Source organism: Lynx rufus, unplaced genomic scaffold, assembly GCF_022079265.1.
Source record: "Lynx rufus isolate CCGP_SWC_20201006 ecotype Redwood Valley unplaced genomic scaffold, mLynRuf1.p SCAF_4, whole genome shotgun sequence".
Classification (NCBI taxonomy): domain Eukaryota; kingdom Metazoa; phylum Chordata; class Mammalia; order Carnivora; family Felidae; genus Lynx; species Lynx rufus.
The window spans coordinates 46,708,553-46,735,842 of NW_025814856.1; the positions used below are offsets into that span (position 1 = coordinate 46,708,553).

Consider the following 27,290-nt stretch of genomic DNA (forward strand, 5'->3'; position numbering starts at 1 on the left):
CTGCCTGAGCTGAAAGCAAAAGCCAGACGTTTGATCAACTGAGCCATCCAAGCATTCCCCCAGAAACATTTGTTTTAATAAAAAAGAGTTGTGATAGAACTAAAAACTCCAGTTTTCAGGAAATGGAATGAGGGTTTTTTGTTTGTTTGGCTGAGTTGTGTGTGTGTGTGTGTGTGTGTGTGTATGCATGTTTTTGGTGCCAGAATTTATACACCAGATAAATGATAGTCCTGTTCAAGCCTTTTTGGGAACCAAGGACTTATTTTATTGGCTACATTTTCTCCAAAGACTTTGGGTATTCTTCTCTTGGAATTATTTTCAGAGGCAAGGCAGGATTTTCTTTTTCCTCCCCTCCTTGAGAATTTTCTAGGGTTTTGCTTGTTGAAAAAGGTTTTGTTTTTTGAAAAGAGCCAACAGGTTGTCAGACTAAATTTTTGAGGTCAAGGTCAGTGATCAAGCTGGGTGATGATATTTTCAGTCACGGACTATGAGGCTTGGGGCAGAGATTGTGTTTTATCCATCTTTGCCTCTCCACAGCACTTAGTACAGGGCTCCCAGTAGATGCTCGGTATTGGGCCGAGCTGAATTTTGTCAAGTACGTGATGTGAGCTTGAGGTAAGAGGATTGAATCAATGCATGTGCATAGTACTGAATTTAAATTATATAGAAGTGTGTTGTACAACAAAGCAAAACCTCCTCTGGATATCAGCGAAAACATTTAAAAGATGGCATGTATCCTTTGGGTAAATTAGTGCTATTGCTAGTCATAGGGTAGTTCTATTTTTAATTTTTTGAGGAACCTCCACATTGTTTTCCAGAGTGGCTGCACCAGTTTGCATTCCCAACAACAGTGCAAGAAGGTTTCCCTTTCCCCGAAGCCAAGAGCACACTGTGTGCACTGTATGTTAGCTAACTTGCCAATAAATTGTATTTAAAAAAAATAAAAGATGGTGTGGCACGAGCACAGTCCAATAAAAGTGAAGGCTGGCTGTGACCAGTGCCCACACTGGTACGTTCCAGTTGAAAATTAGCCTTGCTCCTCCCTCTCACTCGGTTTGGGAATCTCTCTTCCCTGAGGCAACTGTTAGAGGAGTAATAGTGGGTTTTGAAAGTTCCCCTCTCCTTATAACGAACACTGTTAACAATTTAGTGATTCTCCTTCCAGACTTAAAATACATCCATGGAAGGTGTATGCGCGTGTGAAGTGGGTATGTACGTGGAGAGTCAGAAATATTTTTATGAATGCCTTCAATTCAGAGGAAAGAGATTAAGGGCGTCTGGGTGGCTCCATAGGTTAAGGATCCGACTCTTGATTTCAGCTCAGGTTGTGATCTCATGGTTCGTGAGTGCGAGCCCCATGTCTGTGCTGATTGCAAGGAGCCTACTTGGGATTATCTCTCCCTCTCTCTTTGCCTCTCTCCCACTAGTTCGTGTGCTCCCTCTTTCTCTCTCAAAATAAATAAACTTTAAAATTTTTCAATAAAAAAAGGGATTAAATTGACACTGTTCTAAAATGTGTTCTTTTCCACTTCTTGTATCACAGCCCATTTAAAAAAAATTTAAGTTTATTTATTTTGAGAGAGAGACACAGAGAAAACAGGGGAGGGGCAGAGAGAGAGACAGAGAGAGAGAATCCCAAGCAGGCTGCCAGGGTGGAGCCCGATGTGGGGCTCAAACCCACGAACTGTATCACAGCCCATTTAGAACCATGTTGTGATCAAGTGTTTGAGTAGCTTGGCTCTGAAAAAAAATCCAGAGCAAGAGTGCCAAAGGGGTTTTGAAGATAGGAAGACATGAGGGCAATTTTAAAGGAAAATAATATGCTTTCATATAGATGAGCTCTTATGGATGCATTTTTCCTTCTCTTTTGAAATGTACTGGAACTTTGGAGTTGGTTTGATTTGAGTTTAAATTCCAGTGGGGAAGAAGAGCTTAGAGTCTAGTGTGGGACACCAACACCAAGCCAAGGAACAAGTAAGGAAACAGCATCTATATCATTTAAAATTGGGGTGCATGATCTTCTTCTTCTTCTTCTTCTTCTTCTTCTTCTTCTTCTTCTCTTAAGTAAGCTTCACATCCACTGCAGGGCTTGAAATCACAACCCTGATATCAAGACCTGAGCCAAGATCAAGAGTTGGACACCCAACTGACTGAGCCACCCAGGCACCCCTGGGGTGTATGTTCTGGAGGATAGAAATAGTGTGATGGTTTAAAGACTGGAACAAGAAGGCCACTTTAGATAGAGTCATCAGGGAAGGTCTCTCTATGGTGAGGACCCCTGAATCAAGACCAGAGATCATGCAAAGGTCCTGAGGTAGGAATGGGCTTAGGGTACTTGAGGAGCCACATGAGGAACAACAGATTAGTGACCAACCAGGAGAGTCCTAGGAGGCGAGATCGTACAAGCAAGCAGGGGCCAGACCTTGTAGGGTCTTGTAGGCCTACAAGAACTGTAGGAGTCGGTTTTATTCTAAACAGAGTGACTTGTTCTGATTTGGTTTTAGAGAAGGACAAAGGTCAAAGCACAGAGACCACTTAAAAGCCATTGCAGCTACCCAGGCCAAAGAAGATGACAGCTTAGATGAGGGAGGTGCTGTGGAAATGGGGAGAAGTAAGTAGGTTTGAGGTTCCTTTCTGAAGTGGAACCACTAGGCTTTGCAGATGGAGTGATGTGGTGTGCATGTGCTCATGCGCGCGCGCGTGTGTGTGTGTGTGTGTGTGTGTGAAAGAGGGAGAGAGAGAGAGAGAGAGAGAGAGAGAGAGAGAGAGAAAGGGATCACTAAAGGACCAACGCCTAGGGTTTGGGCCTCAATAACTATGTGAATGATGGTGTTATTTATAGAAATAGGGAAGATGGGCAAAGAACATGTTTGGGAGGCAGAGGGGTCAGGGAAGTGAGAATCCTGTTTTGGTCACATTCATTTTGAAATGCCTCTTTGGTGTTCAAGTGTGATATCAAGCAGACAGATAAATACAGTTTCAGGGATGGGTCTGTCCACAAACGGATATATTTAAAGCCAAGGGAACTGACATTGGAAGGTGGCTGGCTGTATTTTCCAGTTTGTAAACATCTTTACTGCAGTTTCTGAGTGATAAGAAGAACATAAAGAGAGCAGGGAGGGGAGAGAGAGAAAGATAAAGAGTGCACAATGCCAATGGTATCTCTTGGCTATGTTTTGCAACAGAACAAGTGTTTGGTCACACACATACACGTACACACACACAAACACACACACACACCCCACGGCCACAAACTACAAGCTGCATACACAAGTCACGTGGAAGATATACTCACGCTCAGTCCCAACCCCAGGCCCTGCCTCCTTCTCAGCTGCTGCTGAGTCCTAGACCCGTTACTTGTACCGAACTTCTGTAACCTGCCAGTGCCTGAAAGGAGAAGACATGGGGGCCCCTTCTGCCAAAGGCAGAAGGCAGTTCTGGATCCAACCCCAGACTTCTGACCTCCTGGCTGGTCAGGGAGCAGGGCTGGGATCAGCATCTGGACAAAGCCTGTATGCTGCAACAAAAGAGGGCTCAAGAGTCTCCACTGCTTCAGGCAGCCAAGGAAAATCACCTGTGTTTCCCAAAGAAACTTTCACTGGAATGAACCTGTGACTTTGGATGAAGAGGAGGCCTGGGGGAGATGGTGCTGCCTATAGCAGCCCTCTGCGACAATGCCATGGTGCTGGCAGAGACTGCCCGGAGACGGTCACAGAGCTCCCCATGTGTGAGCCATCTGTAGGTTGGACTGCTCTGCACATAACCATCGTGAACCAGAACATGAACTTGGTGTGAGCCTTGCCTGCCCATGGGACTGGCATCTCTGTAAGAGCTACAGGCACAGCTTTCCACCAGGGCTCCTGCAAACCTCATCTACTTTGGGGAGCATCCTCTGTCTTTTGTGAGGTTGCTCATCGAGCCCGGAGCCAGCATCCAGGCCCAGGACTCCCTGGGAAACATCATCTTGCACATTCTCATCCTCCAGCCCAACAAAATCTTTGCCTGTCAGATATATAACCTGCTCCTGTCCTATGATGGGAGCTGGGACCTCCTGTAGTCCTTGGACCTCATGCCCACTCACGGGGGTCTCACCCCCTTCAAGCCAGCAAGAGTGGAGGGCCACTTTGTGATGTTCTAGCACCTGATGTAGAAGTAGAAGCGTATCCAGTGGACATATGAGCCACTGACCTCCACTCTCTACGATCTCACAGAAACCAACTCCTGGGGAGAGGACACATCCTTTCTAGAGCTCATGGTCTCCCCCAAGAAGAAGGTGACTCACCAGATCCTAGAACGGACCCCAGTGAAGCAACTAGCGAGCTTCAAGTGGAAGAAATATGGTCAGTGGTTGTTTCATGTTCTGGGTGCTTTGTACCTGCTCTATATGATCTGCTATGTCTACTGCCCCCTCAAGTTCTGAATTGGCAACTGCACAGATTCCTGAGATAACACCATTTTCCAACAGAGACCACTCTAGGAGGCCTATGTGACTCACCAGGACAAAATCTGGCTCATGGGGGAGTTGGTGACCAATACCAAGGTTGTCATCAACCTGCTCCCAGAGACCCTGAGTGTCTTCAGGGTTGGTGCCTATTGCTATTTTAGACAGACTGTCCTCTGGGGGCCATTCCATGTCCTTATCATCACTGATGCCTACATAGTACCAGTGAACATGGGGATGCGGCTGTCCCACATGGATGGGGAGGTGGCAGCACCCATGTCTGTCACCCTGATGCTGGGCTTGTGTGGTGTTACATACTTCACTTGAACATTCCATCTGGAATCCTCTGTGCTTTCAATATTATGATCCAGAAGATGATTTTTGTTTTTGTTTTTATTTTTTTTAATGTTCGTTTATTTTTGACAGACAGAGAGAGAGAGAGCATGAGTGGGGTAGGTGCAGAGAAAGAAGGGGACAGAGGATCTGAAGCAGGCTCCATGCTGACAGCAGAAAGCCTGAAACAGGGCTCGAACTCATGAACTGTGAGACCATGATCAGAGCCAAAGTTGGATGCTTAACTGACTGAGCCACCTAGGCACTCATTTTATTTATTTATTTATTTACTTACTTACTTACTTAATTTAATTAAAAACAACGGAAGTGACTCAAACCTTCTTCTCAAGCATATCATTTTTCTTTTTTTAAATGTTCATTTACTTATTTCTAGAGAGAAAGAGAGAGAGTGCACAGGGGAGGGGTAGAGAGAGACAGAGAGAGAATCCCAAGCAGGCTCTGCGCTTTCAGTGCAGAGCCCAACAGGGGGCTCAAATCCCACCAACTGTGAGATCATGACCTGAGTCGAAATCAAGAGTTGGATACTCAACTGACTGAGCCACTCAGGCACCCCTTTATTTTTTTTTTTTAAGTAATCTCTAACTCAGTGTGGGGGTCAAACTCATAACCTGGAGACCAAGAGTCACATGCTTTACAGACTGAGCCAGCCAGGTGCCCCTGGCTGATGATTTTTGAAGACCTAATGCCTTTCTGTCAGCTGATGGCTTAGTTTTTTCCAGGATTTGCCTCCGCATTCTATGTCATTTTCCAGACAGAGGACCTAACAAGTCTGGGGGCAATTCCACAACTATCCCATGGCACTCTTCAGCACTTTTCAACTTTTCCTCACCATCATTGATGGGCCTTCCAACTATGAAGTGAGCTTGCCCTTTGTGTTTGGCATGGACTACTTTGCCTTTGCCATCATCGCCACACTGCTTATGCTCCACCTGTTCATCACCATGAAGGATGACACACACTGACAGGTGGCCCATGAGCGGGACAAGCTTTGGAGGGCTCAGGTCTGGCCACCATGGTGATTCTGGAAAGTAAGCTCCCCCACTTCCTGTGGCCTTGCTCTGGGATCTGTGGAGACAGATATGAGCTGGGGAACCACTGGTTCCTACAAGTCTAGAACCACCATGATCAAAATCCTTTGCAGGTGCTTTGCTATGTGGAAACTTTCAAGAACTCAGACAAGGATGATGGACAAGAGCAACTTTCTGAGAGACAGCCCTCTGTTTTTTGTGATAGAAAGTGGGACCCTAGGTGGAACCTCTCTGGCCACCCATTCCCTCCATGTCCTACACTACACCTCCCAGGAGCTGCATCACCAGCTTTGTGGCAACACCCTGGAACACATGAATTTTGGACTGGATCTTGGCGAAGGGAATGGAGAGGAAAATATCACAAACAGGTAGGCCTGAGTGGGGAGCAGTTAACTCTCATGCCTATTAATCATGGGAGGGGGTAGACAGAATAATTCTTAAAGGCCATGCCTCACTTCACAGCAGCATTTCTGGAGATGGGCAATGGACATCTGTTGTCCCACATATTTTCTGAGCTCCTGGAAGGCCCACATCTTGGGAAAAGAAGGTATCTTTGCAAGTGAAGTTGCACTTGGCCATCAAAGACATGATGTAAGGATGCTAGACTAATGTCTGGATCATCTTTCTTTGTGCGTAGCGTGGGAAGAGCCAGGCATGGCACTGAGGTTGTGGCCCTTCCCTTTTTTTCTGTACCGTGTAGGATTCTCCCTACCTAGCAACCAAACCCCAACTAGAAAACTGCAAAAAGGAAGATTTTTATCCTATTTACTACTTATTTATCCTATTTATTATTTATTTTATTATTTTTTTAAGTTTATTTACCTATTTTGAGAGAGTGGGGAGGGGCAGAGAGAGAATCCCAAGCAGGCTTCCCGCTGAGAGGATGGAGACCACATCTCAGGAACCCGTGAGATCATGACCTGAGCTAAAACCAAGAGTCAGACACTTAACTAACTGAGCCACGCAGGTACCCTATCCTTGTTTTATTTTTTATAATTATTTTTTAAATGTTTATTTTTCAGAGATGGACAGAGAGCGTGAGAGGGGGAGGGTTAGAGAGAGAAGGAGACGCAGAATCCATAGCAGGCTCCAGGCTCTCAGCTGTCAGCACCGAGCCCGACGTGGGGCTCGAAACCACGAACTGTGAGACCGTAACTGAGCTGAAGTCGGCCACTTGTCTGACAGCCACCCAGGCACCCCCAACTTGTTGTAATTTTTACAAAATTGTATTGTGGAAGATACACATAACATAAAATTTACTATTTTAACCATTTCTAGGTATACAACTCAGTGGCATTAAGTCCATTCACACGGTTGCATAACCAACACTACTATTCGTCTACAAGACTTTTTCATCTTCCCAAATTGAAACTGTTGTACCCATTAAACATTAACTCTTCTTTATCCTTTCCCTATAGTACCTGATAACTGACATTCTGTTTTCTGTCTATGAATTTGACTGCTCTGGGTACCTCCTGTAAGTCCAGTCATGTAATATTAATCCTATTTTTCCGGGTTTATTTCACTTAGCATGTTTTCAAGATTTATCCACATATAGCATGTATCAGGCTTCGATCCCTTTTAAAGGCCAAAAAATATTTCACTGTATGGATGTATCACATTTTGTTTATCTGTTCATCCATCGATTGACATTTGGGTTGTTTCCACCTTTTGGCTATTGTGAGTAATATGGCTATGGACATTGGTGTGCAGTTAGCTCTCCAACTCCCTGCTTTCAATTCCTTTGGGTACATCCTACACCTGGGATTGCTGTATCTTATGGCAATTCCTGTTTAATTTCTTGAGGAACTGCCACACTGTTTTCCACAGCGGCTGTGTTATTTTACATTTCCTTGAACAATGTGCAAGGATTCCAATTTCTTCACTTCCTCACCAACACTTGTTACTTTCTGCTAACAAGCAGAAGTATTTCCTTCCCTTCCTTTCTCTTTTTCTTTTTTCCTTCCTCCTTTCCTTTCCTTTCCTCTCCTCCCCCCTTCCCTCCCCTCCCCTCTCCTCCTCTCCTCTCCTCTCCTCTCCTCTCCTCTCCTCTCCTCTCCTCCCTTCCATCTTCCTTTTTTCTATAGCCATTCTAATGACTATGAAGTGGTATCTCATTGTGGTTTTGATTTGCATTTCCCCAAAGATTAATGACATTGAATATTTTTTCATAAGCTTATTGGCAATTTATATATCTGCCTTTGGTGAAATATCTATTCAAGTCCTTTATCCAAACAAACAAGTTTTTGGCTTTTGCAAACACCTTTTTTAGCAGGGCCTTGAGATGGTGCACGTTATGAGACATGGGACACACACACCACCTGCTGGCCATTTCTTAGCATTTCCCAACACACCCTTTAGGGCAGAAAAAAGTTTTTAGTTCATGGGATTACCAAAGAAATCGGGGTCAGTGTTGCTGCCCCTGGGTCGCTGATCGTTCCCCTACTGCAAAGGAAGATCACAGATGGCATGGGTGTGTTGCAATAGTGGGAAGAACCTGGACTTGGAGCAGAGAGGACTAAATTGGAATCTTGTCTTTGCTTAAGCAAATATCAAGTCTCTTTGCCTGTAGATCCTAGAGGAGTGTGTCCAGTAAAACTTTCTGTGATGATGAAAATGTTCTATATCTGTGCCATGCCATGTGGTAGCCACTAGCCACATATGGCTGTTGAGCACTTAAAATGTGGCTGTTGTAAATAAAGAACTGACTTTTAAAAACTTCAATAGCCATCCGTGGCTAGTGACTACCATATTGGACAATGAAGTTCTTTTTTTTTTTTTTAATATTTATTTATTTTTGAGAGAGAGAGAGAGAGAGAGACAGAGCACAAGCAGGGGAAGGGCAGAGAGAGAGAGACACACACACACAGAATCCAAAGCCGGATCCAGGCTCTGAGCTATCAGCACTGAACCGGACGGGGGGCTCAAACCTGTGAACTGTGAGATCATGACCTGAGCCGAAGTTGGACGCTTAACCTACTGAGCCACCGAGGCACACCTGGACAATGCAGTTCTAAAGACTCAGTTTTCTCATCTATACAATAAGGATGACAACAGCTACCTGTGAGGTTTTATGCAAAAGCAAAAGGAGATCATTTGGGACAGTATCTAGCACAGTGCGTGGCTTATGACATGCAGTTATAATGTTTGTTTGGATATACACCCAATGGAATCAGTAGAACATTCTACCAGCACCCCTCCACCCATTGCTAAAATTTTCATTTATCTCCTGCTGTGAATTCAAAAGGAAAAACAGGGAATATTCATTAGTACCACAGGTCTGTCTCTCTTAAAAAACATTCTGTTTGAAATGAATCAGCCAGTGTGGTGTTATGTATTTCCCCCCCTTTTTCTGAGACGGGAGACTATATCAGCTTATGGTAAGAAAGCCATCCCAGTCAATGAATAATCAAAGGCAAAGCCAAGCAGATGATAAATCTTGGCCTCCGTGCTGTGAAGCCACCCACTAAGCAACGTTGAATAAATCTGTTCAGGCTTAGCATATTTTTCAGGGTAATTGGTTGCAGTTTTCTCAGACTCTTTGATTTTTAACCTTATCTTGGGCCTATACCAAGCTAATGAAACAGAGAATGAAGTAAGTTCTGATTTTGGTTTAAGTTTCAGGGAGAGAACCAAAGCATTAGCCTTGACAATGCTGGGAGCAAAGAAGATGTTTGTTGATGCTCCTCTACCCTGACTGTGGGCAACATCTGGGCTTCTGTTTTTTTTCCCGGACGATTCCCTTCTCCTTGGAGAGGGCTACAGGTGACTTAGAGAGAACATCACAAAATACCATGTAATTAAGCTGATTATAGCTCTGTTGATGCAGGATGTTAGCAATTTAAATCTTGCGGTTAGGAGGCTGTGAGGATAAACAGGTATTCTCTAGAAATGGTAAATTGTGTAGGCTTAGGGTCAGGAAATCTACATTCAAGTTTCAGCTTCTCCCCTGGCCCACTCTGTGACCTTGAGCAAGTACTTAAGATCTCTGAGCCCCTGTCTTCTTGTCAGTAAACTGGATGTAATATTACCCACTTCAACAGGTGTTTGTGAGGGGAAGAGAATGCCTGTAAAGTACCTGTATAGTACCTGGTATGTCGTAAGGACTCAAAAAATGCTGGCTAGTGTTTTGTCACCTCTTGTTTGGAATATAGCTATGCTTCTAAGAGAGAAAATCCATAACATAGCCTTTTTGTGTCCCCCACTGTTATGGACTGCACTGTGACATACTCCCCTCCTCCCAAATTTGTATATTGAAATCCTAATCCCCCAGCACCTCAGCATGTGACTGTGTTTGGAAATGGGGTCTTTAAGGAGGTAATTAAGGTAAAATGAGATCAATTGAGTGGACCCTTATCTAGCATAACTGGTGTCCTTCTAAGATGAGGAAATTTGGACACGCATCTGTACAGAGAACCATGTGAAGGCAGAGGAAGAAGACAGCCATTTGCAAACCAAGGAAACAGTCCTCAGAAGAAACTCACCCTCCTGACACTGGCTTCAGACTTCTAGCCTGCAGAACTGTGAGAGGATACACATCTGTTGTTGAAGCCACTGCTCTGTGATACTTGGTTATGGCAACTCTAGCAGCCCAATACGCCCACTTTGCTTTGTGCCCCTTGTTGGTCTTCTCAGCAAATACTTTGATGCCTACTGTGTTCCAGGCTCTGAGGTCACAAAGAACAACGTCCCTACACTCCTGGGGCATGTATTCTAGTGTAATGTGCAAATAAGATAATTCCTATCAACAGTGCAAAAGCCCCAAAGTAGCCCTGAGCTTGGAGCATTGAGAGACTAGAATGAAGGCCTGTATGGATGGAGCGGGTTGGTGAGAGAGAAAAGACGTGAGATAAAGTGGGGATACAAAACAGAGTGGATCCAGTCCATCAGCTACAAGTTTTTATGTGAGATTGATTTATGGAAAGCTAGCCCTAGAACTCAGTCCCTCTGACCTCTTGGCCACCACTGTCCTTATAAACACCATCATGATTCTTGTTGAGTGGATTCATGATTGTGGCAGGCTCTGATGCACCGATCTTCCTTCAGGGAAGAAGGATTACTCCCTCAGGAGCTGGCAATGATGCTCAAAGACAGCCTTCTGTCGTCAGCCCACACTGGGGATCGCATTAACTAAGGAAAACAGCCTTGCCTTGTCATGCTTACTTCCTAGGTCATGCCTCCCTCGGGAGTTGCTGTAACTTGAGACAATTCAGAAGGACTTCAGAGCCCATGAGATTGGCTGAGACCTTTGTTGAGTCTGCCTTGCCTGTCAGTTCTCCCTCTGTCCACTCCTACTTCTGTGGTTTCCTTTCCAAGAGCACTACCTGATTAACATCTTGCTGCTAATCTGTCTCAGAATCTACCCCATTGACAGCCCCACCTATGATAGTGTCCCTACTGAACATCAAACATGGATGAACCAGCAAATATAGAAGATCTTCAAGGCTTCCAAATTGGAGGAAGGGTGTGCATCAGGCAACCGTGAAGCAATGAGACATGGAATCCGTTTTTGGAGGAGACCGTGACCCCACTTGGACAGTCCTCTTTGAGTGGTCCCTTAGGCATGGGCTACCACCCTGCATCTGTAGTTCCTGGTGACTGGACCAGTGACAAGCACCTGACTGAAAGGCAGTCCTTTATAGGTCGGCCAGTAGTCCGAGAAGATGGTGTTTTGCAAGTGCTCTCACAGATGGCGTCTGTCTACCTCTCCAGACTCTTCTCGCAATGTGCTCTTCTCCACCTTCCCTTTCCAGTCAGGCTGGCTTCCTGAAGCTTCTCCTTCCCTAAGACACTTCACATACTATTTCTTCTCTGAAGCAAGCCACATTCCTACACCATCACCCCCAACCCCTGTCAGCAAGTGACTACTTGTCCTTTTCTCTCCTGAAAGTCACTTCACTAAGGAACCAATCCCTTTCAACTCTCTGACTTGATGCTCTTTGTAGCTTCCTTCATGACACTGATGCCAGTATTGTCACCTAGCAATATGGTTACATTGTGGTAACCAACTTTACAATATGGTTATAGTAAACCTCTATTGTTTGATTAATGTCTGCGTGCCACACCAGGCTGTCAGCAACGTGCGAGTAGGCTCCGGTTCTGTTTTGCTCACCTCTGTATTCTCAGTTCTTAGCATGATGCTTGGAGCCCAGTAGTATTTGTTGAGTAACTACCAGGGATCTTACTGAATGGTGGCTGAATGAGCCAAATCAGTCCTGTTTCTTTAGAAGTTTATGTTAGAAAAATGCATACAGAGTCAGAGTTGGTAAGGATTAGGCTGGAGCAGCAGTTCTCAAAGTATGGTCCAGGGACCCCTGGAGGTCCCTGAAACTCCTTCAGAAGGGCCACAAAATGAAAACTATTTTCCTCTTATTCTAAGATATTATTTTTCCTTCTGTCACTCCCATTCTCTCATGAGTGTACAGAATATGAGAAGTCCAGGCCACTTGGGTGGCTCAGTTGGTTAAGTGTCAGAACCTTGATCTCAGCTCAGGTCTTGGTCTCAGGGTTGTGAGCTCAAGCCCCACGTTGGGTTCCATGCTGGACATAGAGCCTACTTAAAAAAAAAAATAAGAAAAGTTCATTTTGTAGTTTCAGATTCCACATTGTTAACTAATCTTTAAGAAAGTACCCCTTGTCAAGTTTTGGAGTGATATCAAAAAAGAGTATTCACAACTCCCTGAAAAGTTTATTAAAATATCCATCTCTTTTCCAATGATACATATCTCTGTGAGCTGGGTCTTCTTTAAGCAATTTAACCAAAACAACATATGGCAATACATTAATGTAGAAGCATGTATGAGAATTCAGGTATATCCTAATAAGCCAGACATGGTAAGGGAATCGAAAAAAATGTAAAACGGAGCCATACTCCTCACTAAAGATATTGTTTTGAAAAACATAGTTATTTTTCATAAAACATTATTTCTATTAACATGTCATGGGTTTGTTATTAGTTTTATGAAGTAGCAATTTTTAAAATTTTCCAATTTTCATTCCCAGGCTGATAAATATCAATACAGACAATTCACATAAGTATAAGCTCTTTGGGGTCATTAATAAATTTCAGAAGTGCAAAGGGGTCTTGAGACCCAAAAATTTGAGACTTGCTGGGGTCAAGTATTCCTCAGAATTCTTTTGGATGCCAGAGAGATATGCAACTCAAGCAGCCACAAGCCAATACCTGTATTTCTTCATTTCTTGTTCCTTCTCCCCTCAGTGTTTTCTTCATGCTCATCTTTCCCCAGAATGACCACCAGCTGCTCCAGGTTTACGTTCAATTAACTTAGCAAATTCAGCACGTTTTTGCTACTAGTTCCAGCAAAAGCCCCAGTGCACACTCTCCTTGGGCTGACTCCCACCATGTTTCCACCCCGAAGCCAATCACCATGACTCTGGTTGGTCAGGCCATCGTCTTCAGTTCACCCCTGGGATGATAAGTTGTGTGTGGTCAGTCTTCAAAGAACCATGTGGACTGAGAAGGGTGGCCCATCAGAGGAAACTCAGAAAGCTTTTACCCTGAGAAAGGAAAGGATGGGCGGTGACAAATCAGTAAACAATATTTGTCATTTGGGGAAGATATGAGTAAAACAATGAGGAAATCAGAGAATAAGTTCTACTAAGAAGGATTAACAATGAGTAGACTTTAAGGCATTTAGGTCCTGAATAAATAAATATCCTCTCTTTTGTCTCAAATCTCTTATCTCCCTTAGCATCTGCAGCAGTTTTTGGAAGGTGCATTCTAGAAAAGAAGACAGTAGACAGAGGTGAGTGGGACAGGGAAAGCTGGGCTGAGAAATAAATGTCAGAACATGATGAGTAGTAGGAGGTGTTCCTGGCTTCCTGTTCCTGTCCTAGCTGAGTGCCCTTGTGATGACGGAGAAGCTGTGCTTTGTGTTGATTGGATATAAGCATCTCTGGTATTTGGGGGGCTCTCTAGCTGCATTCCGACACAAACTGAGTCACCTCTCATGCCTTCACCTCCAAACCTAACTATCTTGAGTCCAGTTCCCTCTAGCTTATGATCCACATAAGGGGACACTGAGGAAGAATAAGGTAATGATAAAAGAGGCCAATACTGGAGTTTGGAAGGAAGACTTGGGGTTGAGGGTCCTTTAGTATTTCTCAAATAAAGACGTGGATAAAGTTGCCTGTTACTGCTCCAAAGGAGACAACTGTCCCCGGAGAACTAACCCTCCACAAAGGCCACTCTTTCCCTCTATCATTGCATGGACAGGCCTTCACTCTGGACTTTCACATGTGAAGGCAAGTTTAGACTTGTTCTGTGTGGATCCAAGACAGGGGAGAAGACCAGGGGTGGAAAATACCAGCACATAGATTTTGTCTCAGTGTAAAGGAAAATTTTTAATAGAATGGTCCAGAGCTGGAATGGGCTGCCTCAGGTGTGTGTTTTGGCGGGGAAGAGTCACTTACCTGCTAATTTCATAGCTTCATTTTCTTCAAGGTTATTAGTCTTGCAGGTGCTGAAAACCAGAATGCAAGGTAAGCACAAGATAAATTACTATTTACTCTGAAGAGCTCCTTCTCTTTTCCTTCCTTCTTTCCTTCCTTCCTTCCTTCCTTCTTGCCTGCCTTCTTTTCAGGGTCAATTATTCATTTTGGTATAAAGACAGGAATCTGGAAAATACATTGTTTTGAAATTTTTTTGGTTGTCCCTCACATTCTGGAGACCCTTCCCCCACTGTCTCCCAGCCCCACCAGGGTTAATCTGTTCAAATTCAAATACGAACTTGTAAATTACAACAGCTATACAAAAACAGGAGAAAAAGAAAACCAGATAGAGAAGTTAGCCTGGGCCAGCAGTGTCACTTGCCTAAGGTGCTGAACAGGAGCTTATGTTTCTCTTTTTTTCTTTTCTTCCCTCCTTTGTTTTCAGGAAGTGGGTCTGAAGCAGTGGGTGGTTCCAGGTTCATGAAGGCCAGCTTGGCTCAAGGGATCTTGGAATCAGACAGAGACAGGATCTGAATTATCACTCTTCCCATTATCACTCACAGGGAAGACAGGAACCAGGCTATTCTCATCTTTGTAGCAGTTTTGGGTCAAACATCTGCTTTTGCTCTTCCAACCCTGGCATCTAGGCAAAGCAAGGGAAGGGAAGTTTTCCTTCAGACTCTTGATGCCAAACGAGGAGTGCCCTGAGGCCATGGGTGACAGGGGGGTCAGCAGAGAGTCTGTGCTCTAGACTTGTGCTAAAAGGACAAAGAGAGAGGGCCCCAGGGATCAAAGCAGAGCTGAAGGAGCAGATAAAGGAACTGAAGGCAGGAAACTATTGATTGTTTCAGAGAATGTGGACTTCTGACTAGCCCTGTCCTTTGCTGCTTTCCTCACAAGCTTTCTCCCAGTATTGGTGCTTCCTCTTTTCAGTGTCACCGAGAACATCTTTGGGGTTTCCTGAGAGGCCTCAGTAGAGGATCCCATTTCTTGAGGCCCAGCCAGAGAACAGCCCTGTGCTGAGAGCCCCTCAACGCATGGCCTCACACCCCAGACAACCTCACCTGTACATCTTGGAAACAGCGGCTCCCATCTCCTCTGCACTAAAGGACCATGGGCATTGTTAAGAAATTTGATGTTTATTCTCTGGGTTCCTGGTGCCTGAATCTGCTAGGACCTTATGTTCCAATTCTACTACCCCAACCAGTTTTCTAAGGTTCTGGTATCTAGTTAGGGAAGCCACTTGTGTCCCTAAGCTCCTCTGGCCCTCTAGAAAGTGACTGATTACAACAAAAACTTGCAAATTGATCTCTTTAAAATTACCACCATCATAAGTAGGATGATCACTCACAGGATGATGCCAATAAGAGCAAAAGCCTTCATTTTTTGAATGCTTAGTGTCTTACAAGAATGAACAACTTTATTTCTTTCAGCAACATTATGACATAAGTACTATTACTATGCCTATTTTACAGATTAGGAAACCAAGGCCCTGAAAAGTTCATTGAGCTTTCCAAGAGCACATAGTTTAGCCTTAAAAATGGAATTCAGGACCTAGTCTACCTGACACCAATGTCCATCATCTTGACGTTATACACGTTCCTTCTGGGTATTCCCACTCATCTTCCTATGAGTTATAAAGAGAATTAAACACAGAGATGGAAGTTGGCCTCTGTGTTAGCTTAGCTACTAGAATGACCAACCCCCCCCCCCCCAATTTCAGTGGTTTAATACAGTAAAAATGTCTTTGTTGCTCATATAGCAATCTGATAAAAAGCGTTCCTGGCTTCCCTCCATGAGGTGATTCAGGGACCCAGGCTTATCTCATCTCATGGCTCTGTCACTTCTTAGAGACATGGAGGCCTCTGCCTCCAGAAGGGAGGGGAAAGAGAAGAAATGGCACACCCTCTTCTTACCTACCTTGCCCAGAAGTGACACACATCACTTTTTGCTCACATTCTATTGGCCAATACTAGGCACATGGCCTTTCACAAATGAAAGGGTGTGGGAAATGCAATGCCTCCCTGGGATGCTAAGCCATTTCTTAGCATCAACTCTGCCCCATGGAAGAGGGAGCATAAAATGTTTGGTAAAAAGTTAGTTACCTTCTGTCCCAGCCTCAATGACTCCTATCCCATAGGTTCTATGGATTTATAATTTAATTTGTCTGTAATACCTGAAAATGTGATGAAGGTCTTGTTAATATGACAGTATTCGTGTGAGAAATGATCAAGACAGAAAATCTTTGTGGTAAATATACTCCATGGCCTGATGTTTTCAGCATCTGCAGCAAGCATCTGGACCTTTCCCCCTGTTCCAGTCAGTGTGGTCCATTACAGCATTTCAACAGGAGGGCAACATGGACTCCAGAAGCAGCAGCCTTGCTTGGGCTCTGTGACTCACTGGAGAGAGGTACTCAAAGACATGGTTTTTACATAATGTTTAGAAATAAGCATCTGAGAAGTGTGGAAACATGCCGTCCTGATTTACTCAGTTCTGTCGTTAAGTGCTGGCATTATCACCATCTGCCAAATGTAGAAGTTGTTTAAAAATGAGTCACCTGGCACTGAAAACCATTTCTGCATAGAACGTCCCCCCACCACAACCCATCTCTTGGTATCAACGAAAAGTCTCTTCTGCTTGTAAGTTCTAAGAAGGCTGAGAGCACGAGTTCCCCCAAGTGGCATTTCATTATTTATTCTCCAATGCAAAACACCGATTTCCTTGAACCTTGTTGTACACTTGGTTTTCAAAGGATGCAGAATTATGTCACATGGACAAAGACAGTATTATTTCTTTTTTAAAAATTTATTTACTTATTTTGAGAGAGCGAGAAGGGGCATACGCTCCTGTGAGTGAGCAGGGGAGGGGCAGAGAGAGAGGGAGTGAGAGAAATCCAAGGAGACAGTGCTGTCAACACAGAGCCTGGTGTGGAGCTGAATCTAATGAACCTTGAGATCATGACCTGAGATGAAATCAAGATGCTCAACTGACTGAGCCACCCAGGCACCCCAAGGCAATATTCTTTTTTTTTTTTTTTTGGCAATATTATTTCTAAGTTATATGAGTACTAGCTGAATTAGACTCCTTTGAATTTTGTTCCCATTTCACATTCAGTACTTCTTTGATAGTGAAAACCTAACCAATGGGAAATGCTGGAAACAGTACAATTTGTCTCTCTTACCCAAAAACATGCCAAGTGCCTGCCCAAGTGTCATGCCAAGTGTCTGTCTTATATACTGAAATATAAGGTTTACGACTATTAATACATCTTATGTTAGATGATAGAGCAATGGAAGAAGGGAAAATTGGTTGGTATATTAACAACTGTATTCATGTCGAAATAAGGTAGAAGGCTCATAACTATCACACCCCTGGTTTTTGCAACTGATCACATGGTCATAGGTGATATTTATAACTGCTTTCTTCTACCCATTCCATATTTCCTTTGCCTTTAGCAAGCATGTTGGTTGTGGCCTATTGCCAGGCTCCAGACCCTTATGCCTAACCCACTCACTGCTGTGTAATCCCAAAATCTGTCAGTCTTATGCAGGGCCTAGAACATAAGAAGACCATATAACATGATGAGACAGCTGATGGGAAGGTGCTTGAAATGTCTACTGCAGAGAGATATTTGGAACTGTTCACAGGCCGCCATAGGTAATTCACAGCAGAGAATCTTAGGATCCAGACAATAAGCTGTATCATCCTCTGACGATAACTATTCTCCTTATAAAAAGCTGTGTTTGCTACTGGTTCTCACTGGAGACTGAATGCTTCACCCCAATCCACAAAGTTACCTTGTGACCTGAACTGACTGAAAACTCAGCCAGTTTTATCACAAGGATTTCTGTAAAAGTTATCAGGAGGCCTGACTTAGGATCCTAACAGGGGCTGCCAGCCAGCTGGGCAATTTAAGCAGCCACCATCCTCGTCTGTAAAGTAAGGGCGCTACACTCACTGAGAAGGACCAAGCAAACCTGGTATCGGGCAGGATTCAATCGACTAGGTCTGTACAGAGAGAGATGTGTTCAACAGGGGTGTCTCCAAAAGAGTTGCTAAGCCCAGTTAGGCCCATTACTCTCTTGCATGATTTCTTATTATCTTTAATATTCTACCGAGACTGTGGTAGGCAGGTGAGTAGAACATCTGTGAGGAGAGCATATGAATTGTTTCCCAAACTTGATAGATAGATAGATAGAGAATTTTTTTACAAGTAATATAAATATAAATATAAAAGCTTTAAAAAATCCCCTTTTATTGCAGGCACCTATTAATATCACCTGAAACAGGCTTCTCTGGAATATGGAGTAGAAAATTCTGTTATTGAGCACCCTATAAAAACGATAAGTGGCTATTAAAATTAGTAACTCCGATGTCTGGCTTTATGGTTTTTCCATAGAAAATGGAGGCTTCTTTTTAATTAATAGGAATGCCATCATACATTTGTCCAAACCCATAGAATGTACAATACTAAGAGTGGGCCCTGATGTGAACTATGGACTTTGGGTGATAATGGTGTGTCAATGCAGGTTCATCAATTGTAACTAAGGCACCACTCTGGTGTTAGGATAATGATAATGGGAGAGGCTGTGGGTCTGCGAGGGCAGGGGATATAAGGGAACTCCCTCTACTTTCCACTCCATTTTTCTGTGAGCCTAAAACTGCTTCAAAAAGTAAAATCTATTAATTAAAAAAAAAATTCCAGTTGAGCGTGCTCTTTCCGTGACTGCTGAATACCTGTTGGGTATACAGTGAGTATCATGAGAACATCATGATAATGGCATCATGAGAACAACAGAGATAAAGAAGGACACAGGCCTAGGTAGTAAAAACAAGACAGCTAATGACTGTCTCAGTATTAGGTTTGGATGTGAGATACCCAAAAGAATGGAGGCTTAACCAGGAGCAGTGCATTTCTTTCTCATGTAAAATCTTCTCTGCTCTCATCTTTAAAATGGAGATGATTATAGTACTTACTCATTTGGTATTAGGAAGATTCAATGAGCTAATTAACGTATGAGAACTTCCTGAGCAAGGGGGAAATCCTGCTTTGGACTGAATAGCACCACGGCTGATTGTGCTAGGAGAACTAGAACTAGAATATTTTCTCCTGTAATCTGCTGTGATTTCCCATTAAAGGAAAAAAATATAGAAATTATATGAGGCAATACCAAAAGTAAAAAAAAAAAAATCCCATTTTTTTTTTAAAAAAAGAAAGTTCTTAGCACAGTAGCTAGCATATAACAAATACATCTTTTATCACTATTATCATCATCCTCCTCTCTCCTTACCTCCCCATGTCTGCCTTGCCCTCTCATTCTTTTGATTCTGTTTATATGAAAAATGAAGTACTTTAGTGATGTGCTAATCCAGTTTGTGATTTTTTTTCCCCTAGATTCGTAAGTCTCTTGATAGCTGGTTTTGGAGGATGGGAACACTGGGTAACCAGAGAGAGATTAGTGGCAAAAAAAAAAAAAAAAGTCATAGAACAGCAATTTAGAAGTGTCCCATGGTGGTGAGAGTTTGGTTAGCTTTGTGGGACCTAGCATTTTCCATTATTTAAAATGTCTATTGTTTATTTTATTTTTCAATTGAAATAGAGTTACATATAATATTGCATTAGTTTCAGGGGTACAACATAATGGTGCAATAATTATATGCATTACAATATGTTCACCACATCTATTGTCTGCATTAAGTGATGAGAGCATTTAGCTCCTGCCAAGCTAAACGGTGGCCACATCTTCCACTGTGGTGATAACGCACCCAGTAGAAAGATGGCTGAAGTCTAAGGGCTGGGGGGTCAGGGACAGTGTGGAGGGGTGCCATTGCCAGGCCCTTGAGGACAGGATTCTGATGGAATAAGTGAGATCACATTGGATGTCAGCATGGACCAGCCATGTCCCTGGTGCAGTGACACACCCTAAAGCCCCTCCCCATCTGGGAAATAGAAAAGATGAAGTGACTAGGCTTATAGCGGAAATCACTGAGAAAACCTAGAACTGAGATTTGGGGGTTTTGGCCAGGCAGCAGAACAAGGGCTGGGTGGAGGCTAAGTGGAAGTGTGGACAAATAAAGAAAGGTTCACATGTGGCTTGTGGGCTAATGTGGCTATGAGAATTTATACTCAGCATATTGTGATAATTTTTAAAAATAATTACAATGTGAGCTGAAACTTGCTGAACTTTCTGTGTACCAGGCCCTGTGCTAAGTGTTTTGTGTAAGGGATCTTGTCACAACATCACTGTGAACCTGGCAGGCGGGTACCATGACTCACACTTCATAGAGAAGGAAACTCTAATGAGTTCACACAAATGAACTCACAGAAATGAAGTGACAGACCCAAGCTCACAAAATTGGCAAATGAGGAGCTAGTTTCAAATCCAAGACCTGCTGATGTGGAGTCCTACACCCCTAACTCTTAGCCATAATGTTCCCTAGATCCACCACTTTTAAGATATCTTGCCTTCTATTTTGGTTCGTTTTCACATGTCTTACTTTTCCAGCTAGAGTATAATATTCTTGAGGGCGGAAGCATATCTAATTTATCTTGTAAAACTTTTCATTGAGGTATAACCTTGCTACCACAAATAGGAAGTATGTATAATGACTCAAATCAAGATATTTAGAACATTCTAGCACCAAAGATTTCTTCCTGTTCTTTCTTTCTGGGTGAATTCCTTTGTTTCCTCATTTTGAAGGAAGAAAAGGAATTGATGAGGTAAAAAGAAATTAAATTAAAAAAAATTAAAATTAAAAAATTAAAAACAACACACACACACACACACACACACACACACACACAAATCAAATAAATGATGCTAGATCCTAGGTGTGTTTTGGTCTGGGGGTTGAAAGGGACTTAAGAGATTAGAGAACAAAGGGGAAAAGAAAGGGAAAAAAAGGAAAACGTTTGAAAATTTGAAAAAATGAATATAATGAAATAGAATAAAATGAAATGATGAAATTAAAATAGAATTTGAAAAATTTACAAAAAAGTAAAAAATATAGTAGAAAAAAATTAAAAATATTTTTAGTAAAAATTGAAAATAAAAATTATTTTTTTCTCTTTCTGTGTTCAAGAAAAATAAAAGAAATGAAAAAGAAAAAAAAAAAAGAAAATTGAATAGATGGACCAGAGAACAGACTGAAATATGATTGAAATTACATTGTTTTCCCCTGGAAGTCAACCTATGAAGCACTTCATAGTCCGTAAATTAAGCAGGCAGAGAGACTTGTGATCCTGAAGAGCGAGGTCGGCCCAGTTGGGCAGGGCTTAGTGTAACAGTTCCATTCTCCACTAGATGGCGCTGCTTAGCTTACTGGGGTGGATTGTTGTGGCGCTTGTAGGAGTGTATGGGCATGCGTGGGAGCTGTGAAAATGACGTCACTCAGCTACCCATTCTTTAGTATCCTAAGTCTGTTTTCCCTGATCAGCAGTTGTGCACCCGTCCTTTGTCTTCAGCTTCTGTCCACTTCCCAATTTTACACTGTCCATGACCAAGCCGTCAGATTGCCAGGCAGCACCTCCCTCCTGAGTTTTATCTCAGATGCGGCTGTGTTTCCCAACGCCTTATTTCTGAGGTACCTCGGCTTTGACCTGTTCTGCCTCTCTGCGGGAGGGTCTCACCAAGCAATGGCCAGCTGCCGGCCGCACCCAGGAACATTTGTGGGACCGTGCTGCTGCCATTGCCCAGAGATTACGGCTCGGTGCCAGCTGCCCCAGAAAATTCCTAAGATAGTGTAGCAGCAGCTTTTCAGGGACTATGTCAAATCACAACACACATCTGGCACCAGGCTTCACCCTTAACAACCTTGTTCCAGCACCAGCAAATGTGGTTGTTCTTCAGGGTCTGCTGCCACCTTTGCCTGTGGGGGAGTCCCCCCAGCAGGGGAACCTCCTCTCCCTTTGTGGCCCAAAGAGTCCCCCAGACTTCAGTCTGCTCCTGGAGATTCACCCTTCCCACCAGAGCACCACCAGGTATCAAGCTGCAGAGTTTCAGACTCTGTGCTCCCCCTGTTTACAGTCTTCATGGAATTTAAACCCTCTCCTTTCTACTTTCTCCCTTTTTAGTTCAGTCCCTGTGGCTGTTTCCACTTTTCCGTTTTCTCTCCAGCTGCTTTTGGGGGGTGCTTTCCTTATACTCTCCCCCCCCATCTCCGTCCTCTCTCCACAAGCAAAAACAGCTCCCTGCCCTCTGCAGCTTCTCCCCCAGTTCACCTCTCTGCCACATGCCTGCTGAGTTCTGTGGTTCAGGTTGTGCAGATTGTTGTGTTAATCCTCAAATTAGTTTTCTAGGTGTGCAGGATGGTTTAGTGTTGATCTGGCTGTATTTCATGGACTCAAGTCGCAAAAAAACTTCAATGCTGTTCCCTGGAGTTTTAAAATAATGAAACAAAGATAAGCATATTTCAAATTATTTATTTTTATTTATTATTAAGGCTAAAATTGATTTTTTCTCCTCTGGGTCTCATTGGCAATTCATACAGTAAGGAGGACTCAGCTTTGCTATTTTCTTGTTGTCTTGTGTTTGCATTCTTGGTTTGTCTTCAGTCAGTACCTTTGCCACAGGAATCTTTTAAAGGTATTTATTCATTATGTGGAAGATTGAAGGACAAAATCTATAAATCCATATAAATGAGAACACAGTAAAATACTCTAGAAGCAGATGTCCTGCTGTTTACCCCCAGATGGAAAGCCTGGTACAAAGTCTTGCTTCAGCTAGTGCATTTGGGAATATGGTCCCAGGGAACAGTGAGGCAATATTGGGAAGTGAAAAGGAGGGAAAACCAGTACAAGAATCTCTTACCAAGTTGTCCCTCCCACTGTGCTGGTTAAGGGAAGTGGGTACTTCATCTCACCTTGACCTTGTGGGAAGCCTTATGGAGTTCATTTCAGAGCTGTGTGCCTGTGGGACAAAAGAGACTCACTTAGCCATTGGCTCTTGTCCTGCCCTGGTCAAGAGTGGCTTTGTGGCCAAAAACACCCACACTTTTCTGGACTGTGGAGAGGAGGTTCCCAAAGAACAAGAAGAAAGAGATCCACAGGGCAAGCCATGATATTAGTTCCACAGAGCGATGGAACTCACCCCTTACATCTTGGGGGGGCCAGGGGATTTTGAAGTGGCACATAGGAGGTGTCCAATAGAGCAGATGAACCCCAAAGAGTGCCTCTCATACCATGTTTCCAGAAAGTCATTTGAATATTGTGTGAGGTTAAGCTTGATTGATTGATCCTTTCTCCCTCCCTATCTTCTTTCCCTCCCTCCTTCCCTTTCCTCCTTCTTTCCTTTCTTTTTTTCCCTACATATAAATAGGAAGTTATAATGGTTTGTCATCTCACCTCAGTGAACATTCTTCCATACCAAACGTTGTATGATGAATTTATACTTTGAAGATCAGAGAGTATAGACAACCAAGAAAAAGATAACAGAGGGAGTACATTGTTAGTGTTGAAAAAAAAAAATCCAAGCAGTGTAATCCTAAGCAAAAAACATTTAGGTTTTCAAGTGCTTTTTAATAAAAAACAAAGTCCAAGATTTGGAATGATTTATGTCCTTGCAAGGATGATGGTGTATTGGTAGTATAGAATTTGAACTTTTATCACATACAGGAGATAATAGCTGCTATTCAAAAATATTTATAAATGATGAAACAGTCTATCTCTTGTAAATTTGGGCATCAAGCCAGACCATCAGAGAGCAGTTTTCTTGAGTTGTTTTCGTCCCTGAAAGAGCCCATTTATTAAATTATGGTTTGGCATAATGTTCATGCCTTGCATTGAAGGAAACCATAAGAAAAGCTGAAAGCAATTTACGGTTATATTTTCTTCAGAGATCTTGTTGGAGATATCTCCATTACATCAGCCGGTACCCCTTTTATGAGGACTTCTGAAGAAAGTTCTTGCAGTCAGTGCCAGTAATTCTGACTCTTTTCTGAAAGTCACTATGTGTGTGTGTGTGTGTGTGTGTGTGTGTTTATATGTACATAATGTGTGTGTCAGCTAAAATAAATTTAATATTATATTCACTGGGCAAAATCAGCCTTGAAAATAATTGTATACCATGCACATGGGTGGCTCAGTCGGTTGAGTGTCCGACTCTTGCTTTTGGTTCAGGTCATGATCTCATAGTTCGGGAGTTTGAGCCCTGCATCTCGCTCTGCACCGACAGTGTGGAGCATGCTGGGATTCTCTCTCTTCCTCTCTCTCTGCCCTTCCCTAATTCCCTGTCTCTGTCTCTCTCAAAAATAAATAAATAAACTTAAAAAACTAAAAAAAAAAAAAAAAGAAGAAAAGAGTCATACACTCCTTTTTGTTCTGGCTACCTGAAAGTTTAGTGCTTTATTTCCTGCCTACCTTGAATAATCACACAACACTGGAGAGCATGTGCTTCATAGCTTCAGCTTGTTATTGGACTCTGATTTTTCCCTGTATTCTTATATTTTTATTTATTTATTTATTTTTAATTAGTTTATTTTTTAATTTACATCCAAGTTAGTCAGCATATAGTGCAACAATGGTTTCAGGAGTAGATTCCTTAATGCCCATTCTTATATTTTTAAACATGAAATCGGGGCGCCTGGGTGGCTCAGGTGGTTGAGCGACCGACTTCGGCTCAGGTCATGATCTCACAGTTCGTGGGTTCGAGCCCCACATCGGGCTCTGTGCTGACAGCTCGGAGCCTGGTGCCTGCTTCCGATTCTGGGTCTCCCTGTCTCTCTGCCCCTCTCCTGCTCATGCTCACTCACTCTCTCTCTCTCTCTCTCTCAAAAATAAAGAAACATTAAAAAAATAAAAAACAAAAAAACAAAAAAAACCAAAAAAATAAAAAATAAAAAAATAAACATGAAATCAAATCTTATGCAATTGTGTGTATTTTTTTAACAAGCAGCCTCAAGTCTGTTTTAGAGTTAGGCTGGGTGTAATTTTAAAAATAAAAATACAATTCAGCATCCTGACATCCACCTGAGTAGCAGAAATCATGCCAAGTGATAGACATTTCTAAATTCAAAATAACTGAAGAATCCAAAGAATATTGACATTTACATCCCTCCGTATTTTCTCGTCACTCAAACTTTTGTTTTTTAATGTTGAAGCCAATAAATAGCATTTCTTGATTCCCTTCCCAGCTCAAAACTATTAGGAAATAAGACACAAGAGATGGATAAATGGAGATTTAAAAAGTCAATTTTATTACTGATAAAGGTAACTGCAGACCACGACTTCAGAACCGCGTTCCGAAGGGCTTGCTAACATTCTGCTGGAATTAGCAGCTTTTCCCACCCAGACAGTGATATGAACGGATTCCAGAGCTTCTCACTCCACCAGAGCCTCCTGGGCAGCCTACTGCCCAGTGAGAAGCAGGCTCCAATTCAGCCCCTCTTCAGGCTGGCAGATCCCCAGGAGACTAGATCCCATCAGACCTGAGCGACCCTGCTCTGTCCTCCTCCCAAAGCCATCAGTTAAAGAAGTCACTCCTTCCCTGAGACTGGGAAGGAGAGGGACAGAGGCAGGGGTGTCACCCTAGTGAGGTGTTTCTTAATGGTTTCCACTGATATGTTGGGCAGGTCAGTTCTTGGTTGAACTGTCCTATAAATTGTAAGAGCTTTAATATCCTTGAATTGTAGGTTATTTAATAACCAACATTATACCCATGTATGTCCAAGTGCACGTCTTTACCCCTCAGGGTTGAGAACCTTGCTTGAGAGGAAGCTCCTTTATGGAAGGAGGAAGGCTCTGTGTGTTTGGGGAGGGGAGAGGGAGCAAATGGGAGAGGGAAGACGTGGAAGTTCCTTGCTAACATGAATGCCTTTGTTACTAGTAACTTTCTCTTAGCTGTAAATTTTTTAAAAATCTTTTTTAATGTTTACTTATTTTTGAGAGAGACAGAGACAGAGTGTGAGCAGGAGGGGGCAGAGAGAGAGGGAGACTCAGAATCCGAAGCAGGCTGTAGGCTCTGAGCTGTCCACACAGAGCCTAACATGGGGCTTCAACTCATAAACCTTGAGATCATGACCTGAGCCGAAGTTGGACGCTTAACGGACTGAACCACCCAGGTGCCCCACCTTAGCTGTAAATTTTTAAAATAACTTTTTCTCTCTCTTTTTAAAAATGTTTATTTATTTCAGGGGCACACAGGTGGTTCAGTCCGTTAAGTGTCCAACTTCGGTTCAGGTCATGATGTCACGGTTTGCAGGTCCGAGTCCCACATCAGGTTCTCTGCTGTTAGCACGAAGCCTGCCTGGGATCCTCTATCTCCCTCCCTTTCTGCCCTTCCCCCACTCTCTCTCTCAAAAATACATAAACATTAACAAAAGTGAAAATAAAAACATTTATTTATTTTTGAGAGAGAGAGAGCAGTGAGGGAAGGGTGGGCAGAGAGAGAAGGAGATAGAGGATCCCAAGCCGGCTCAGCGCCATCAGTGCTGAGCCCGACACAGGGCTCAAACTCAAGAACTGTGAGATCGTGACCAGAGTGGAAACCAAGAGTCGGACGTTCAACCAACTGAGCCACCCAGGAGCCCCTTAAGTAAATTTTTACAATAATAGTGATGTAAGCTGGCCTCCTTCTACTCCCTAACCGGCATCTCTGACAAGAAATGTCAGGAGTATTAATGTAGGCCGTCAACCAGCATTCGGATTTGACTGTAACCCCTTTTAAGCCCTCCAAGTGGTAGTTCTCATATGTGATCTCAGGACAGTCACATGAGAAACTTGGTGCTTTGAATCCTGACAAGGCTCATGAAAGCTAAAGCAAAGGGAGAGGGCAGACATGGAAGACACCCAGGGGAAGCCTGGGGGGTCAGGTGCAGGAAGGCTTTGCCTTTCCCATCAGCCACTCTAAACAAACAAAAAATAAAGGTAAATGTCTGCCCCATGATGTTCCTGATTTTAGCCGCCGAGAAGGGACTAAAAAGTTAACATTTCCAACTGACGTTCCCGTCCTGAATCCATCACTCACTCCTAAAGACGACCATTTTTAACCACTTGTAAGTAGTTAATATTTTTTTCA

General features: G+C 43.1%; 1 pseudogene; it reads left to right on the forward strand.

The window, feature by feature from the left end:
* The first annotated feature begins 3,402 nt into the window (after positions 1-3,402).
* LOC124523360 (transient receptor potential cation channel subfamily V member 5-like) overlaps positions 3,403-27,290 on the forward strand; it is a 35,634-nt pseudogene continuing 11,746 nt past the window's right edge.